This window comes from Solanum stenotomum, chromosome 5, assembly GCF_019186545.1.
Source record: "Solanum stenotomum isolate F172 chromosome 5, ASM1918654v1, whole genome shotgun sequence".
NCBI classification, from domain to species: domain Eukaryota; kingdom Viridiplantae; phylum Streptophyta; class Magnoliopsida; order Solanales; family Solanaceae; genus Solanum; species Solanum stenotomum.
This window is the reverse complement of record NC_064286.1, coordinates 23,296,980-23,315,949: the sequence shown is the minus strand read 5'-3', so window position 1 is coordinate 23,315,949 and position 18,970 is coordinate 23,296,980. Positions and strand designations below refer to the sequence as shown.

Sequence of the window (18,970 nt, the reverse complement as noted above, 5' to 3'; positions counted from 1 at the left end):
CAAAAAAAATATGGAGATCAGATACGTCGTAGAAGGTAATTCATCTCCATTGTGTATTCGGAATGATATGGGGTGAAATTGTACATAGAAGTGAAGAAACATGAGGTAGGATTCGGTATGTATCCACTATGCATTGATACATTGGATAAAAGTGATGAAGAGATACAAAATTTTGATGCAACAATAGGTGCAATTGTGTGTGTTGAAGGTGGAAAAAGGGACGCAAAGGCTTTAAGCATTGTTGAATCGAAAATTTGTGATTCCTATTACATACCAAAAATGAAGGTGGAAAATTATATATCAGATACAAATGTTTCTAATGTGGAAGTGAAGCAATTGTACAAGGATAAGGAAACTCTATTGGTTGTAATGGCAAAATACAAATAAAGCATAGCTTCAATTTTAGAGTTATAAGATCTGATAGCAAAAGGTATGTGATACTTCAATCTTATAACATTCTTCATTTTTTATAATTTATTTGCTATTATGTTGATCAAGATACACAAATAAAATGTGTTACGTGCAATTGTAGGTGTTAGGTATCATGTTCATTTTGAGTTACTTCTAGTTGTTAATGTATTAATTAAGAAGGATAGGTGTGTGTATTGTGTTCATTGGATACAATAAAGTATCATGTGCATTTTGAGTTAACTCTGTTTATTAAAGTATCAATTAAGAATGATAAGTGAAATCAGGTTAATAAGTGAATTTTGAATTTGTTATCTCATTTGTATATCAACAATATAAACTGTGTGATATTTCAATATGTGTGCACATTACTATTTAACTAAAAGTATTTGTAATAATGTATGTTGTACTATTATTTTATTTTTAATATTATGAATTGATACATTAAACCTGATCAAGTACCAAATATATATGGTATAATTGCATCTACGTATTAGTATGTTATTCAGATGATTGTTGTTGGAATTTCAAGGCATCTGTTAGGAAAAATACGGACATATTTAAAGTGAGATACTTCAATAGTAAATATACATGTCCATTGAGGGATAGGGTATGGAGTTGAAATTTCTTACCAACAAGCATGGCGTGCTAAAGAATGTGCATTGGAGATGATAAGGGATAAACCTGCAGATGGATATAAACAGATGCCAAAATACATATATATGTTGGAAACTTTGTATCCAAATTCATATATACGGATGCACAAGTCGAAAAATAATGAGTTTATGTATCTTTTCATATCATTAAGGCCAATGATCAGAGGGTGGGTTTGAGTTATGTAGGCCTGTTGTTGTTGTTGATGCTTCACATCTTAGCGGAGCTTATCGAGGGACATTTGTATCGGCAAGTACACTCGATGGGGTAGGTATGTCATGTTGTTTATTAATTTAATTTTTTAAGATAGTAATATAACATCCTGCAACAATTATGTATAAGGAATCATAATGTTGTGTGTTTCAATGTTAAGGTTGTATATTGTTGTTAGCTTATGAAATTGTAGACACGGAAAATGATTATTCATGGACACGGTTCTTCCAACAGTTTAAAAATGTATTTGGTGATAGAGAACAAATGTGTGTTGTATTAGATAGAAATGAAAGCATAATGAAGAGTGTAAGTATTATTTATCCAAATGTTCCTCATTTTTCATGCATATGGCACCTCTGGAAAAATGTGTGTACATACTTCAGGAGAAGCAGATCCATACTAAGTGATCTGTTCTATTTAATGGCAAAGGCTTATCGAAAAAATGATTTTGAAAAATTAATGGCTAAAGTGGAAAAAGTAGATGGCAGAGTTAAGAAGTATCTTCAAGATGCTGGGTATGAAAGGTGGGCTACATCTCATGCAACAGTGAACAGGGGGAGAATGATGACTTTGAACATAGCAAAATGTATCAATGATTGCCTTGTTGATGCACGACAATTACCTATTATAGACTTTCTGGAAGAAGCTAGAATTTTATTTGGTACTTGGAATTGCAAAAATCGAGAAATAGCATCTTATACAAAGGAATCATTAGGGAGAAGATTTGAAGAATTATTGATTATAAATGCATCCAAATGTGCGAAAATGAAGGTACATATCTGTATTAGAAGTATTATGTTTCTAGCTTTACTTCTCATTATATTGTTATGTATACCAAATCAAAATTCGTTTAATGTGTCTCTAATTTTTAAACATTTGCAGGTTGTTGCATCTTCAGAATATATTTTTGCAGTGTATGAAGGTGGGATAAGATACATTATTTGTCTTGAGAGGAAAACTTGTTCATGTGGTAGATTTCAACATGACAAGATACCTTGTGCGCATGCAATGGCTATTTTGAAGAAGATGAATATTAAAGATGTACACCCCTACTGCTCTGATTACTATAAACATGATGCAATAACAAACACATATGCAATTCCAATAGAACCAATTCCAGACAAATGTGATTGGATAGCTCCGGAATGTGTTTTGAAAGAAGTCGTCTTGCCACCAAGATACAAAAAAATGCCTGGAAGGCCAAGAAAAATCCAGATGGAAAGATTACCACAAACACGAACTGTTGTGGACAATGTGGACAGGAAGGTCACAATAGAAGAACATGTACTTTTTTCCCGAAAGATTCTTGATGCTTGCTTTTTAGAAATACTTTTATGTTGCATGTCTAATAATTCTCAAATTTGATACTTTATTAAGTACTTTTAGGTTACTATTTTATGATGCAATATATGAAAAATGTTATGTTTTTAATTCTGGCTATATTTATTTATTGTGAATTTCTGATAAAGTTAGTTTGGTATGCATTGATGTGTCTGATACTTAATTGTTTGTAAATTTTGTATGGGATAGAATAATAGTATCAATAGTTGTGATGTGTGTCAAAGTTAAAAGAGATAACATATAGAAAAGGTATCATTTGAAGCAATTATATATCATATACATAATATCTTCTTCTAAATTTTGTATCTACTACTAATAGAGTACCGAAAGTTATATTTTTTACCAATATTATATGTCATATACATACAATTTTGATATTTGTGGACGCAATTGTGTTTCATGTACATAATAATTTTCTAGAAATTTAATATCAAATTAAAAAAAGTTAGAGTAATTTTAGAATCAATTTTGTGTATTTGATACTTAATATCTTTGTAACGATGTGTGCCAAAGTTAAAAGAGACAACATGTAAAAAAGGTATCATTTGAAGCAATGATATATCATATACATAATATCATCTTATAAATTTTGTATCTTCTAATAATAGAGTATCGAAAGTTGTATTTTTTACCAATATTATATATCATATACATACAATTTTGATATTTATGGATGCAATTGTGTTTCATGTACATAATAATTTTCTGAAAATTTAATATCAGCTTAAAAAAAGTTTGAGTAATTTTAGTATCAATTTTGTGTATTCGATACTTAATATCCTTGTAACGATGTGTGCCAAAGTTAAAAGAGACAACATGTAAAAAAGGTATCATTTGAAGCAATGATATATCATATACATAATATCTTCTTCTAAATTTTGTATCTACTAATAATAAAGTATCGGATGTTGTATTTTTTATCAATATTATATATTATATACATACAATTTTGATATTTGTGTACGCAATTGTGTTTCATGTACATAATAATTTTCTGGAAATTTAATATCATCTTAAAAAAAGTTTGAGTAATTTTGGTATCACTTTTATGTATTTGATACTTAATATCTTTGTGACTTTGGCATGAAATAATAAAATCGTATCAATTTGAGACGTTTGAAGCACCTAAGTATCATATACATAATATTATGTAAATGATAATGATTTAGTATCATTTGTTGAGATTTGTAACAATCTTATAAGATATAATTTGTACCAGTTGTGTGAAGAATAAAATTTTGTTATTGTGAAAACAATTTTGTATCATATACTTGATAATTTTGTGGAAATTTTGTATCAGATTCACTGTAGTATAAGCTGTAGTGATATGTATAATACTTATAATATACAAAAATTAATAAGGTATTAAAATGTATTGAAAACGAATTTAAAAGCGACATAAAAATTATGGACATAAAAACTCTTCAAATTTAGAAGTATGAATTACTTAGAAATATAATGTTGACCTGGGGAGGAATACTCCAAAACACTTAATGTATCTTCAAAACAATAAAACTTCATATCTTGACTGTAAGTCAGTAAATAAACTATTATTCTACATTAATCAGTTCATCATATGTCAATGGAATGAAGACACCCTTTTGCCTTGTAGGATCATCATTCTCGCTAACGTATCCCACCTTGGCCTTGTCGGTACCATATTTCCATAACAGTGTTGCATATCTTGAGCGAAGATAGTCACTTTGAAAAGGAATCGATGGGACCTTCATTTCGTCACTCAGAAATTCAGCAAAAGCAGCTACATACGTTCCGCAGTCACTGCAAATAGAAAGAAGATACATTATAAATTGAATGAATGTGTAAGTAAAGTTGGGTGGATACAATACTGACAGGCTATCACTCTCTTGTTGCATAATGTCTCGAGCAAATTTCATCTCAAATGGACGTTGTGGACCCAACAATTAACCAGTTTTGTTGTCTTTATATGCATTCAATGCTGCCCAATCAATTATGTCGGTTTTATCAAAGAATCCACTATCATGAAGGTAGTTAGGAAGGATGATAGACAACTGTTTTATCTCATCAGATTGAACTTTCTTCCTTGATCCCAAAGATGAGTCATAAACTCGTATTAACCTTTTCCTTAAAACAACCACAACCAACACCCAATGAAATTCTTCACAGTTGATTGGAATATATACCTCATCTACCAGATGCCATGGTAAAGCAACAGGGACAGAAAATTCATTAATGACGTCTTTGATAGACCTTTCATATACAGATACAACATCAACTCGGGCAATGTGTTCATGTGTACTAAGAGTATCATCTGCAGGACTGCAATAATATCTTTTGTACGCATTGTTGATATAGGACTTGAACAAACAGTTGCAGGTAGTGTATCTGTATTGATCCATGCTTCTTAGTTTTGACTTCTTGCGTAGATAGTAAAAAATTACATCTATGTGCTGCAAAAATAAAGAAAAAAAGAACATAATACATAAAACAACAATATATGATAAAAAGTAAATAAAACATATAACAATTGGCAAATACAAGTAGTAATCTGAATTTTTGAGCTATACATGTGTATCATATATATAATTGTATTGTATATTGTACATGATCAGTCTAGCATTTATATGGTTGTGACATAGTATAAAACTAGTTTTTTGTCCAAAGAAAATGCAACAACAAAATCCATATAATCAAACCCAAATAGAGCAGATTTGCCTCTATATTTATACTCTGACGGTTTCCTATGAGAATGATTATAGCAACATAAGAATAATTTAATACAAAATCAAAGTATAAACATACAATAATACAAAAACTTACTTATTCGCATATGCTTTGCTATAAAGATACATTAATAAAAAAAACTTACTTGTTTGCATGTGATTTGAGGAGTCCTTTCTATATCCACTGGGAATACTATGGGCGAATGTCATCATCTATTTTCCCCTTGCCCTTATCGCTGGATCCAAAGGTGTTCACATAAGGAGACTGTAAAATCTTTGAAGACATTCTGTAACGTGGAGCTGGAGACTTTGTATCAAGATTGTGTGCAGACTCCTTGACTGGAAGTTGGGTGGGTAGTTGGCTGTCAGATAGAAAATCATCATTGTTGGTTAGCTGTAGAGGAATGATTACACTCAGTGGTGTGACATTAATTGGCTTGTTTGAAAGTTTGTAGACAATTACATCTATGACTGCTTCAGTGCCAGATGAAATAGAAGCCGATGTGGTAGAATCCTACATGATATCAGGGAATCATAACAAAATATTACAATTTACATATGTAACTATTGACATTTTTCAATAAACAATTTAGAACCAGACCGATGTATCAATAATTACTGGATTTGAAGCATGTTTTTGAAAGTCTTGTTGAATTGTATCAGCAACATCTTCATCACCACTAAATACTTTTGTGTGTAATTGGGGGACTTCATGTCCTGTATCCTCCTAATAAACAAAATATTACATAGCATTTTGATTTTTTTCAAAATTAATTGATTATAACAATTCAAAAACTTTTACTTACCACTTTCTTATTATGAACAATCTCTTCTACCGGAACATGACTATGGTGTGTTGTGGGTATAACATCTGTTGAATCTTTAATAGCATGCTCCTTAATGGATGTCTCACCATTCTGTGTTTGTATATTAGTATATAAGGAAATATATCATAAAGTATCTGTTAATGGTGATTCCAAAAAGAATATATAGTATCAACTAAGATTTTAGTGTACAATGTACAGCCAATGATACACAAAAAGGCAACGTTTGTTTCATTATATGAATTAAAATTACTAAAATATCAATCTTATTAAATGATACATTGCTAATAATTTTAATCGAATTAACTAATGATTAAAAGACATTAAGTTATACAATTAAATTGAAGTATCATATACATACCTTTGCAACATTTTCTTCGGTAACATGTCATTTTTCAACCTCCACAACAGATGCATAAACATCATGATCAACAGTTGAAAAATCCATTTGTATGGGTGAAATGGTTTGTTGGAAGAATTGATCAGAAGCGAATTGTGGATCAACATTACCTTTGTTTACTGAATCATCCACTATATGTGGCATAAAATCCATTGTCCTTCATGATCCAAAAAATCAGTATAACACAAAACTGAAAAGGGAAGCTAAAAAATAAAAATACTACCTTATCACTTTTGTTATCTTTCGCACCAACTGCTTTCATCAACTCAGAATGATTTTTTATAATTAACGCCTCAAGAGCTCCAATTTTGTTGTCAACCTAAATTCAAATTAAGCATATTAAGTGGAATTAACAATAAACATGAAAATGTTTAAATGACATAGTTATGTTTACTTACATAAGACTTCATGTGACCCTTCAGTTCCTCAAGTCCTGCATTGTCCAAATTATTCTTCGAAAAACTGTATTATGAGGAACACCAGAGACATTATCGACTTGTGGCGATTGTGAAATCGGAGTTTGAAATGGCTGATTCGGTTGCTCATCTGGTTGTGTGGCTTTGGGCACATTATTTTTTGTTGGATGTGGTGCAACCTTTGTTCTCTTGGGGGGTGGGGTGGATCTTGTGGTAGAAACTCATGTTGATCTCCTTAACAGTTGCTCCGGAGGTTTTGATGAAAAATCTTCAAATTCAGGAACCTCATCTGGTTACACCTCCTCATGATTAACATCTGATGTGGCTGGTTGAGTTGGAGGTACATGACTGTTATTTGGTAAATCAAGTGATCTCATCTCCTCTTGAGTTGGCTGAACGTTAGAAAAACCATTCTATAGAAACAAAAATTAAAACATCATGAGAACCAGTTAAATGATGTATCACAAATAAAAAAATAAAGTAAAAAAGGTTGTTATGTACTAATTACCTCAGTAAAGATGTTTTCTATAATCATCTCAAATTTAGGCTTAGCACCCATAACTTTTCAATTGCATATCCTTGGTATACCATTTCCTTCTTTAACAGCTATCTCGTTATATATTATAGACGCACATTCATATACCCAGATATTAATTGTGTATGGAAATCCATTCAAGAGATACATTTGTTTGGCAGGTTTGTACTCTTTTCTAAATGATTTCATTAACTTTGTGAATGTAAGTTGTCCCCACAGAAACTGTTGATAGCTTCCATCTTCTATCATTAAGAAATCTTCAATAGGAATTGGTGCATCACCAAGTTGTGAGAATACAAATGTATGAATGAAAAACAATATAGCCATCTAAAGGGCATCATCAGTGTTGTCCCATCCACCTATATCAAAACGATCTACCAGCCGTCCTTTGTTTACATTATAATTTGGACCAGAAAAGAATCTTTATACCAGCCTACTAGTTTTTTGAATCCGGATATGTAAAATCTTTAATATTTTCGGTACACTTCAGACCAGTAATAATAGCAAATTCCCTGATACTAAATTGCAATACATTTCCTTTGGCATGACGAATATGAATTTCTTTTTCTAAATTGTCATGCTCAACGTCTAGAAGATATAAACACTTGGTAATTTGTCCTTGGTAGTGGCACTTGGGGATGTTAAGGTATTGGCCAAATATAGTATCCTTAAATAATTTCATACCTTCATCCTTTATTGACAACACTAAGTTTTCATTAAAATTTGAGTTGTAAGTAGGACCAAACTTTAGGGGTTGCTTTGGAATATGTTTAATTACATATTTCATATTCTGCAATTCCATAAACATAAATGATGTTGATCAATCACTAAATCGATAAATGATGCATACAGATTTAAAAGGGAAAGGTCAACTATTGATTCAAAATATTATGTTTCAGATCATATTATACTACATAATAACAATACATGATTGATACACAAAATCATATAACTTCTGTATATACACTGACTTATATTTAAATATGATACAAAATGTTAACTACCAGATCTATTATATTTTGTTTACGTATCATTCATTATTACAATTTATGAATGTGATACATTGTACAACAAACAACTTACATATCATATTGTGAATTGAACGCCTATCTTAGATACAGTTCTCAACACAAAAATTTTACAAAAAATAGTATTTCATCTACAAATGTAAAAGTTATATTCAATACCAACATTTGATAAAACAATCAATGTTTCTAGGTAACAACTCCTAATTTCAATATATACAATAAAATTTTATTTTTCAATAATGTCTAAATTAAAAGCAAAATAAATGCATACCATGGGTAGTGTTGGTCGAGAAATGGGAAGGGCAACCTTTCTACCCCTTTTCTTTTGAGTTTTTGCATCCTTTGCTTTAGATGATCCCCCCACTTCCTTTTTCAATTTTCTCTTCGTAGAAGTTTGATTTGCCATTAATGCCGGTGCATGCAAACTTTTAGACCTCTGTTCTGCATAGTTGGGGTCATCTAAATCAAAAATTTGATCATTGTTAGGTGCTATTATTTGGGAAATCCTAATATTAAAAGACGGATGATCCATTTTGACAACTGATCCAAAATCGATTGAAACACAAAAATTGATTTTGAAAGAAAAATGAAGAAGATGATAATACCTATTTTGAACTTTGGACGGTTTAATAGAGATAGAATCGTTTGAAAATCAAATTGCTTTGAATTCGATAACTGATTTGGTAGTGGGGAAAGATTATAGGCGAGATTTTAGGGATGAGAAAGGTGGGTTTTGGGTTCTTTCAGAATAAAGTATCCAGAATAGAGGATTTGGGGATAAATAGGGATTTTTGAATTTTTATGCAAGATTAGGGATTAAACGATAATATGTAAACATATATAGTGTAGTTTAGTAATTTTGCCAAATAAATAGCAGCATATCAAATGAAGGAAATATCTAATGGATCGGATCCACTCATATGCAGTGCTAATCAGCCCATTAGCCCATTAATTTATCCCCTGCCTTAACCTAGACCTTAGTGTATAAATACACCATTGTAAGTGGAAACCCAGATATTCCACAATGTTGATGGCTAGAATTCATAAGAGATGTTTCTCTGCATCCCTAGGATATCTAGACTAGTGCAACATAGAGCTTAACCCATCATGTGAAGAATTCTAATAGCCAATAACACTAATCGTGGTTGTTGTTGACCGCCTCCGTTGTAAAGAAAAATATTACTTTAAATTTGGGTAAACAAGGGGGTTTGTCCTATTTTTGTGTCTTTTACTTTTTGTAAATTGTGTTCACTAGCAAAAAATTGCAGGTAGATGTTGTGAAAAGAAATAGTTTTGGGTGGACATTCAACATGACTCACTTTATGTGGTTGAACATTGCTCCCTTTGCAGATAAACTAATTTTAATCAAATGCTTCTGCTCTTTTTTTATCCATGACTTCATTTGGATCGTCTGTGCGTATGTTTATATATATGTCTATGATCATATATATATATAACCCCCTTTTCTTCCTTTTTAATATGTGTTGATTATAGACTTTGGAATTAAGATTTAGTTATCTGATTTAGATCATGTCATGCTATATTCATTCAATAAAGTTAAATGAATTTTATGCATAAATTGAAACCTCTACCCACAAGAAGGTTTAAAATTTACTTAAAATCGGTATTTTTGCGTTTCACTTTTGATGGTTATGTATTTTATAGCTTATGTATGTTTATCCTGGTTTTGTAGTTAATACAACTTTTCCTACTTCTCTATTTCACAAAAATGCTTGAATTCCAATTTTGTCGGGTGACAACTTTACTGAATGGAAGGAGAAAGTCTTTCTCACTATAGGGTGTTCATATCTAAATCCGAGCCTACAGCTTGGGCATGGCTGGCACCCAGAACCATTGTTGGTCCTGGAAAAATGTTTGGTCTAGCTTACTATTGAACGGAAGACTAAACACATATGTGAAAGCTTAAAAAGTAGGTGAACGTCGAAATAATTTAAGCATTTAAATCACTTCCATCACACTTTATGCAAAAAGTGTAAAAATAAACAAGTCTGGATAATAACAGTTTAATCATTTGAAAACATCTGAATGTTAAAGAGTTAGCTGACTCAACTAACTTATCCATGAAGTCTCTACTGAATTAGAGATAGGTGTCGGGACACGACCGGCGGCGAAGTAAATAATGATCTACAATGTCTTGACTTTGCATGATAAGGAAATTGACACTGAACGATGTATTATTTATGAGAACTCATCAAGCCTTAGGCACAAAAGATTAGCACATATCTCTATTGAAATATCAAAAGGTTAGTTAATGATGGAGTTCTTAAAACTCTTGATATTTTTGACGTTGGGACTTCCACATCAATTGTAAGTAGACCAAAAAATTCACTAAATCTTCCAAAAGGAGTTTTCAGTTGCTTGAGATTATAATACTCTAATTTCTAAACTACGATAGTTGGACCATTTTTTCCGACTATAGTAGTCTGACCCTTTCGACTACCGTAGTCACAATATGAAAAACAAGACCCAACCATCAAAGTACCTAAATGGCCGACTACTGTAGTCGGAACAATATTAAAATAATAATTTATTAATTTAAAAAATGTCAACTATTGTTATCATAGTAGTTAAACATCTAAATAATTAATTAATATATACTCTGATTATTGTGGTAGAAATTACTTATTTATTAATCATTTAAGGACTCTGCTTACTACTATAGTCAGTATAAATAATTCATCTATTAAATATATAGGTGCTCTTTCGATAACTACAGTTGGCATTTTAATTTTCTAAAAATAAATTATATGATATTGCCGGTTATTGTAGTCGAAAAAACTACACTACTTGCTAAATAATACTATCATTCAACCATAAAAATTCAACAGTCAAACCAAACATCAAACACATTCTTAATCTTTCAAATTCCAATCAATATAATTGAATCTAAAAATTGAAGCATCATGAAAATCAAGTTTAATAAGTATTCAGTTGTTATTCAAAACAAAAGTATAGTTTAAAGCAATTCTAAATCTCATATAAAATTTCTTAACAACCACAACACAATCTACTTTTCATCAGAATCGGTCTCTTCTTCCCATCATCAAATTCAACTATATGTTTCTTCATGAACTTCTGCACTTTAGCAAAGTTAGTTTCAGTTGTCTGAATTCGTTATGTCAACTTTGAAATCTATCTTTGCATTTCTTCCATTTCTACCGAAGATTTAGAAGTAGAAGCACTTGAGAATAATGGTGATGGATAAAACGAGGAAGGTTGTACTCCAAGCTCGTAAACTCTATCTTTCTTCACACCTCCTGCCACATTTGTCCATATTGAAGTAATATCACTAGATGATAGATGGGTTGTGGAACCAGCCTCAGAAGTAGGTTGTGTTTGACACCATTCGTCCAAGCCTCTTTGAAATTCAACCTAAAATAAATGTACAAATAAACTCCCCAGAAAGGTAACAAGAGGAACAATAAGGATCCATTCGTTCGTAGAATTATTTACTTGGTTAGGATCCAGCTGCCATGTTTGATTGAAGCTAGTAGAAGAAAAGAAGATAAAGAAGAAAAATAGTTAGGTATGTTCTATCAGAATTATCAAAGAAAAGGAAGCAATAAAATTTTATTCTTATTAATACATTTGAGAAGTTGACTATTGTTGCATTGAATTTGAGTTCTTTACAGTGATCAAGAAGGTAGCAACACTCATGTTTGCTTGTAAGGAAAAAAACCTTTATTAAAGTAACATTCTGAAATAGGAACAAAGAACCAAATAAAATGCAAGAAAGAGCTAAGCAACACATATATATGCTCAAGAAAATTCAATTTGTTTATGTAATTAGAAATACAGGCTAATTGTATGCACACTTCTGAAACTAACTTTTCTAATTTGTAGGAATTGAACATTGTTCATTCTTTTCTTGTAATGAAGGTCAGGTGCTTCTCTCTGTGTACCTTTTGACTTATCATTGATATATCTTCACAAAAACTTTTGACAATTTAAGCTTTGAGAGATAAGAAAATCTTACAACTTAACGTAGGTAATATTCAATCGAGATTAAGGTTAACAAACATTAACAAGAATAATTAACTTTTTGCATTATTCACCAAAAAAAAAAAAGAACTTGCCAACATGCTAAATTTACTTATTACCTGAAAAGAGCCAGCTACTATTTTTTTTTTATCTACTTAGCTTATTTTTAGTTACCTGAGAATCTATTCTCTCTTTAAGACAGGGGAAAGCCTGATCCCATTACTAATTGTGTATAAGAATCATTTAACAATACTTCCTACACCATTTGGATCAATTCTTTCAGCTTCTTTTATATTATCACAACTACTACCTATGAAATTCTTCAAAGTACACCCTAGTCATAACATGACGTATAAGACCCTTAGATGCCTTACACAAGCCACTTAGCATACATCATACACGATAATAGAAGTTAAAGAGTTCAAAAGACAATTTATATCATAAGAGTTTGACAAAAAGTAGCGGAAATCTAACATAGTTTCAAAGTCATTAATACATCAAAGAATTATTGAAACGTAACCCATACATCATATACAATATTCGAAAAGAAAGGACATAAAATAATAAAGAGTCTCGGTCCTTGGAACACGAGGAATCACCAATCTTCAATGGTTACAAGGTATCAACTAGCCACGAGTATGCGGAATAGGAGCGTCTGACCCTACATTAGTGAAAAAATGTAGGCAAGAGTATGTGTTAGTATATAGAATGTACCAAGTCTGATAGCAATATTATAAAATCATTCTAAAAAGGACTTTATATGGCATGCAATGTCCAAGCTAAAACATAAAATAACATTTTTGGTAATAATCATGGTCAATGAAAGCTAAACATCTTTAAAACATATTTTGAGATACTTCTAGAAGTAACTTTAGTTCATTATTGTGGGAAGTAGCTGTTAACCGACATATACACCATGTGAGCTATATAACATGGAATCTAGTGTCTGAGATATTTCCTTACTTGCCAAGGGAAGAACCATAAACTTCTATCTTAAGTGGATTCACTAGCTAGTTAATGTCCATCTAAGACAAACCTATGTTGGCACATAGTTATGGGACATGGGTAATCGCCACTTGTCCACTCGGTGCTAAGTATAATTCCCACGGAAAGTCATTAATCTTAACTTGTCCTATCATTTAGGGACATGGGTAGTCGCCACTTGTCTTATCATCCATGGGAGACACATTAAGTAGTCAATCCAAGCTAGAAATCATTAGAATAGCTCCTTAAACTTGATTCATCTTAGGTGAGAAAACATTTCAAACTTATGAATCATTTATGTGAGAAAATCCTTTCACAATCATGTTTGATTCTTATGTGGGAAATTCTTTCACAACAACATTGATGCTTTACTCTCAAAGTAAACTTAAATCATTTTCATCAATTTGATAAAGAAACATGCATATCTTCATAAATTCATCTTTCATAGTTCAAAATCCACATCATATCATCATAGTCTAGAATTTATGGGGTCATGCATGGGTTCATGGGGATTCAACTTAAATACATGTAATTACTTCAATTCATGCATAAAAATACATAAAACGATCAATTGGATCAACATTGAAAGGAACCAATGACAATTGAATAAAAATTCTAATTTGATTGGAGAATTTAACTTTACAAAATTGGAGATTTTAGGAACCCTATGGAAGAAAAAGCTTCATAGGTGAATACTATCATACCTTGAAGTTCAAAGTCCAAAAGCTATGGTGGGAATTGAGACTTGAATGGAACCTTATCTCCTCCTCTTCTTCATCCTTATAGAGAGAAATATTTGGGGAAGAACTTTGAAAAATTAGGAGAATGAGTTTGATTGGGTAATTTGGGGATTAAAATGTTTAAATAGGGCCTAGGGTATAAGGCAAAACGACTTAGTATAGAGTTAAAAATATTAGAGAAAGGACCAAAAAGCCCTTAAAAATAATTGTCGGACCTCCACCAACGGTTGGACTTACTGTCCGTAGGTCCAACTACGAACCAACTGAACTGCGCATGATTTTGGTTGAAGGAGTGTGACATATACCATATATATCCTTTGTATATGTTTTCCTTTTTTAGTATGTACCTATTTAGTAAAAGTTTCCGACAAAGCAGTGCTCTGTGACACCCCATGACCCTTGCTAAATCCAGCCCTAATTGTAGGTCATTGTTACGGTAATCAGTGGCGGATCCAGGATTTTCGTTCAGGGGGTTCGAAAAATAAAAGTATAAACGTGTAAATAAGCCTTTAGAAATGAGAATCTTGAATTTTTTTTGGGTTTAAAACCCCACTTTTAGCACGTTTTTTAAAGTAAAAAAAATACTAAAAAAATGAAAAACAGAACTGAAAATTTTAAAAAAAACTGAAACTGAAAAAGAAAAGAATAAAATGCTTTCACTGGGATTCGAACCACAGACGCACAACTTAATTTTAGGGGGACTTACCACTGTGCCATCAGCTTCTCTTTGTTATTGAGGGGGTTCAAAATATATATATCTACAGAAATACAGAAAATTTACTTTATATCTACAGTGTAATTTTTTGCCGAGGGGGTTCGGGTGAACCCCCTGAGGACCACGTGGGTCCGCCCCTGACGGTAATGGGTGTTTATTAAAGTATACTTGTGATTCATCCAATGCAATGAAGGCATCGAATTATGAGTAAAATATGCTAACATTTTATACTGATTTGTATATTAGTCTAAATAAATCTAGACTTTTTGAATATTTCATAATTATTGTTTAAATATTTATGTTACATTTACATTTTGTTGAAACAATATTGCTTTAGAAGTACTCTTTAGTTTTATAAAGTAGTTCGTGCATATTGTATAATGTAATTTTTTTTCTTTTGTTGTTATCCGTGCATCACGCGGGCATATATATATTACTCCTTCATTTCAAATTAATTAAATTATTGAGGTGTTTCATACCCTTTAAGAAAAGGAGATTAAGACATAAATTAGGCATAACTTTTCATTTTTATCATTATTAATTACTGTCAAATTTATAATTAAAATAACTAAATATTAATTATAATAACTACTTCCAATACTAACTAATGAAGGGTAAAATTGAAAGAATATTCTAAGTAATCTTGAAGATTGAACAATTAATTAATTTTAAAAATGTCTCAATAATTCAATCAAATTGAAATGGAAGGAGTAGTATATATAAATAAAAGGAAGAAAGTCTAGCCTAGGATCAAGCCAAGTGGCAACATAGAATCAACACATGTGTTAATTTTAAGACAAATTAGTTAAGTTAGGTAGTAATTAAAATACATTTTCTATATATCTATATTGTATATCTATATAATTAGAGAGGCAAAACAAAAAATAGTATATTAAAAATTAACTAAAAATCTATATATTATAAGAGAGGTAAAACAAAAAACAGTATATTAAAAATTAATTTAAATTAATATGTACATTATTTAAATTGAGAAGTTACCCACGCAAAACACAACTCCCACCTTCACGTTTTCACCAAAAAGATGCAAGTTTTAAAACTGATCATGTCTCTTCATTATCCCTATTCTACAATGGTTCTTTTGGTAATAAATCAATTATCTTGATTTATCCTCTTCCAATCGAAACCCTTATTAACCCTTTAAATATTTTTTTTTATCTTTTTTCAATTTAGAGTATGTTTAGCATTGCTGTTGGAAGCCTAAAAGTGCTTTTTTCTTAAGAAAAAAATATTTTTTTTTGAAAAATCAAGTGTTTGGCAAACCCTCAAAAGTGCTTTTAAATAGAAGCAGAAGTGGTTTTTCTGCAATTGGGAAGAAGCTAAAATTTCTGCTTCTTAAAAAAAGCAGAAGCAGAAAATTATTTTTTTGAAGACTAAATTATCACTTATATATTTACATATTTATCAATATATCTCTTATTAATTAATTAACATATTTCATAAGCTTTGTTAAGTTTCATTAAATAATTTTATTTTTTATTTTTATATGATAAACTTTTTATTTTATTTAAGTTTATATATTATTATTTATATTTTATATATTATTTTATAAATTGAACTCTTCATCTTGTTACAAGTACTATGACTATACATAATTTCATATAACGACATTCTACCACTGATAAAGACTTCAACTATTTTGCAAATGAAGACATTATTACAGAATCAAAGAAGAAGATGGGAGGGGGGGGGGTCTTCAGAGGTACCTTCAGAAATACAAGACAGATCATCTACTACTATGAAAATATTGTGTGATAAAATTAGGGATGAAATCACCGAAAAGAATTATGATGTATGAAGAACTTTATTTATTTTTGTGGTAAGTTTTTCGTATGTAGTGATTTTATTTGTGGAATAGTTTTTAAATTTATTTTGCTTGATATTTTTAATTATATTTAACTCATCATGTTAACATTATATTAATATTTTATACATTTATTTATCTATGTATAATATTGATTAATAATTTGAATATGTATATTTTAATTTAATTAAAATAAAAATATAATTAAAGTTATGTATTAGATATTTAAAATAGTTTTTCTCTATAAAATAATCTTAAAGCACATTGATGCTTGCCCTTTTTCGTAATTTGACTCTCAAAAATAATCTTTTTCAAAAGATAGTCAAACACAAATTATTATTTTTTTAAAAAGCACTTTTCAGAAAAAGCTATTTTAAAAAAAAATTTGTTGAAAATAATAATTTAAAGTTGGAGTAGGAATCCTAAGTTGTTTAGGATTTGTTATTTATGTTTAATGAGGATTTATTAGTTAGAATAATTCTTAGTCTTAGTTTAATTTGGTTTTTACCTTTATAAATAGAGATGTTACTAATTATTTTCAATATACAAAAAATATATAGCAATACATAGAAATATACAGAAACATATCAAACTTTTGTGTTTATAATTAAAATATTTTCCTTCACAATTGGTATCAGAGCTTCTACGATCCTGGTAGAAGATCTTAGAGTTTTCACTATCGACGGGCGGTTATGACACATATATGCCGCCCGTCTGGCCAATGATCATGTTGATAAAGGCTAGATGAATAATATATGCATGAAAAGAACATGCTAGGAGGAAAAGACTTACAAAAATATTGCAGATTTAAAGAAGTGCAACCAACCACAAGAGGAAGAAACTCTTCTCTAAATTAAAAGTTAGAGAGAACAAAAAACCAAAAAAGAAAGGAGTTGATGGGAAGGGCATCAACGAGAGTTGGAGAGAGAGTGCTCAAACACCAAAAACAAAACAAAAAACAACCAAAAAGAAAATGCTCTAGTGGAAATGGCATCAACATTGGAAGTTGGAGAGAAGTATTCTAACACAAACAAGAGAAAAAATATCGTGAGTTGGAGAGAAAGTGTTCCAAGACTTGAAAGTCGGAGAGAAGTGCACCAACACAACCAAGAAAAAAAATATTGTGGGTTGGAGAGAAAGTGCTCCAACACTTGAAAGCTGGAGAGAAGGTGCTCCAACACAACCAAAAAAAAAAAAATGAGAAGTGAAGAGAAGTACGGAAAATATTTTATTTATGACCTTTCCACCGTCCTTGAACCCTTCCTTAGACTCTTGCCTTAGAATATTTTTCATAAGGTTCGGGTTCAAGAATGGGTTCAAAGACTGTGTATTCTTCCACCGTCCCTGAACCCTTCCTTAGACCCTCTCCTTAAAATATTTTTCATAAGGTTCGGGTTCAAGGTTGGGTTCACTGATCGTGGACCCTTTCACCTTCCTTGAATCCGTCCTTACAAGTCCACCTTTCACACATTTGCAACTGGCTTTTCTCATTCCAACTTTCAATCGACTTTTTACACTTCCAAGCTGTTAAAACCCGCCTTGTCCCCACCCTGCACCATTCCATTGTCAGTCCTAGATGGTTTAAGCTAGATTTGAATTGGTTGAAATTAAAAAAGAAAACTTAATTTGCAATATATAAATATTATATCAATATATATATATGCACAATTATATACCATTAATACAATATCGATATATTACATGACAACGGCACTACTCCAATAGTATATGTATGTATGGCCCTCTTATTGTTGTGAATTTCAATAAACTGTTGATGTCTTCTACATATATAATAACAATACACATTTTGGTTAAATAATTTTTTTTTAAAAAAGTATCATCTGAAACCGTAAGTGGAAGGAATAAGCAAACCTGTATATCAATAATAACGAATATGTGTTGATGATAAGGCATGTTGGTTATTAATATATATACATGTTTACTTATTCCAATTAAATGTAATCACATGGTATGTCTCCTTGTATTTACAAGATTACCCTGAAAATGCAAAAGTTCAACAAAGTAAGAACGTTAGGTTCATGTGCTTTGTTACTTTATGATTTATGGAACAAAGGTATCATCATTCAAATATTATTATTGTATTAAACGTGGCAGACTATTAAGCAACTCTTTTGTCCGTATATATATATCTTAAGTTTGGTTATGAAGTCATCTCATACGTACTC

The 18,970-nt window shown here is 30.8% G+C and overlaps 2 pseudogenes; one reads left to right on the top strand and one right to left on the bottom strand.

The window, feature by feature from the left end:
* The first annotated feature begins 1,695 nt into the window (after positions 1–1,695).
* LOC125866416 (uncharacterized) lies at positions 1,696–2,585 on the top strand (annotated as a pseudogene).
* Positions 2,586–4,166: 1,581 nt separating this feature from the next.
* Positions 4,167–8,927, bottom strand: LOC125863796 (uncharacterized; annotated as a pseudogene).
* Positions 8,928–18,970: the final 10,043 nt, after the last annotated feature.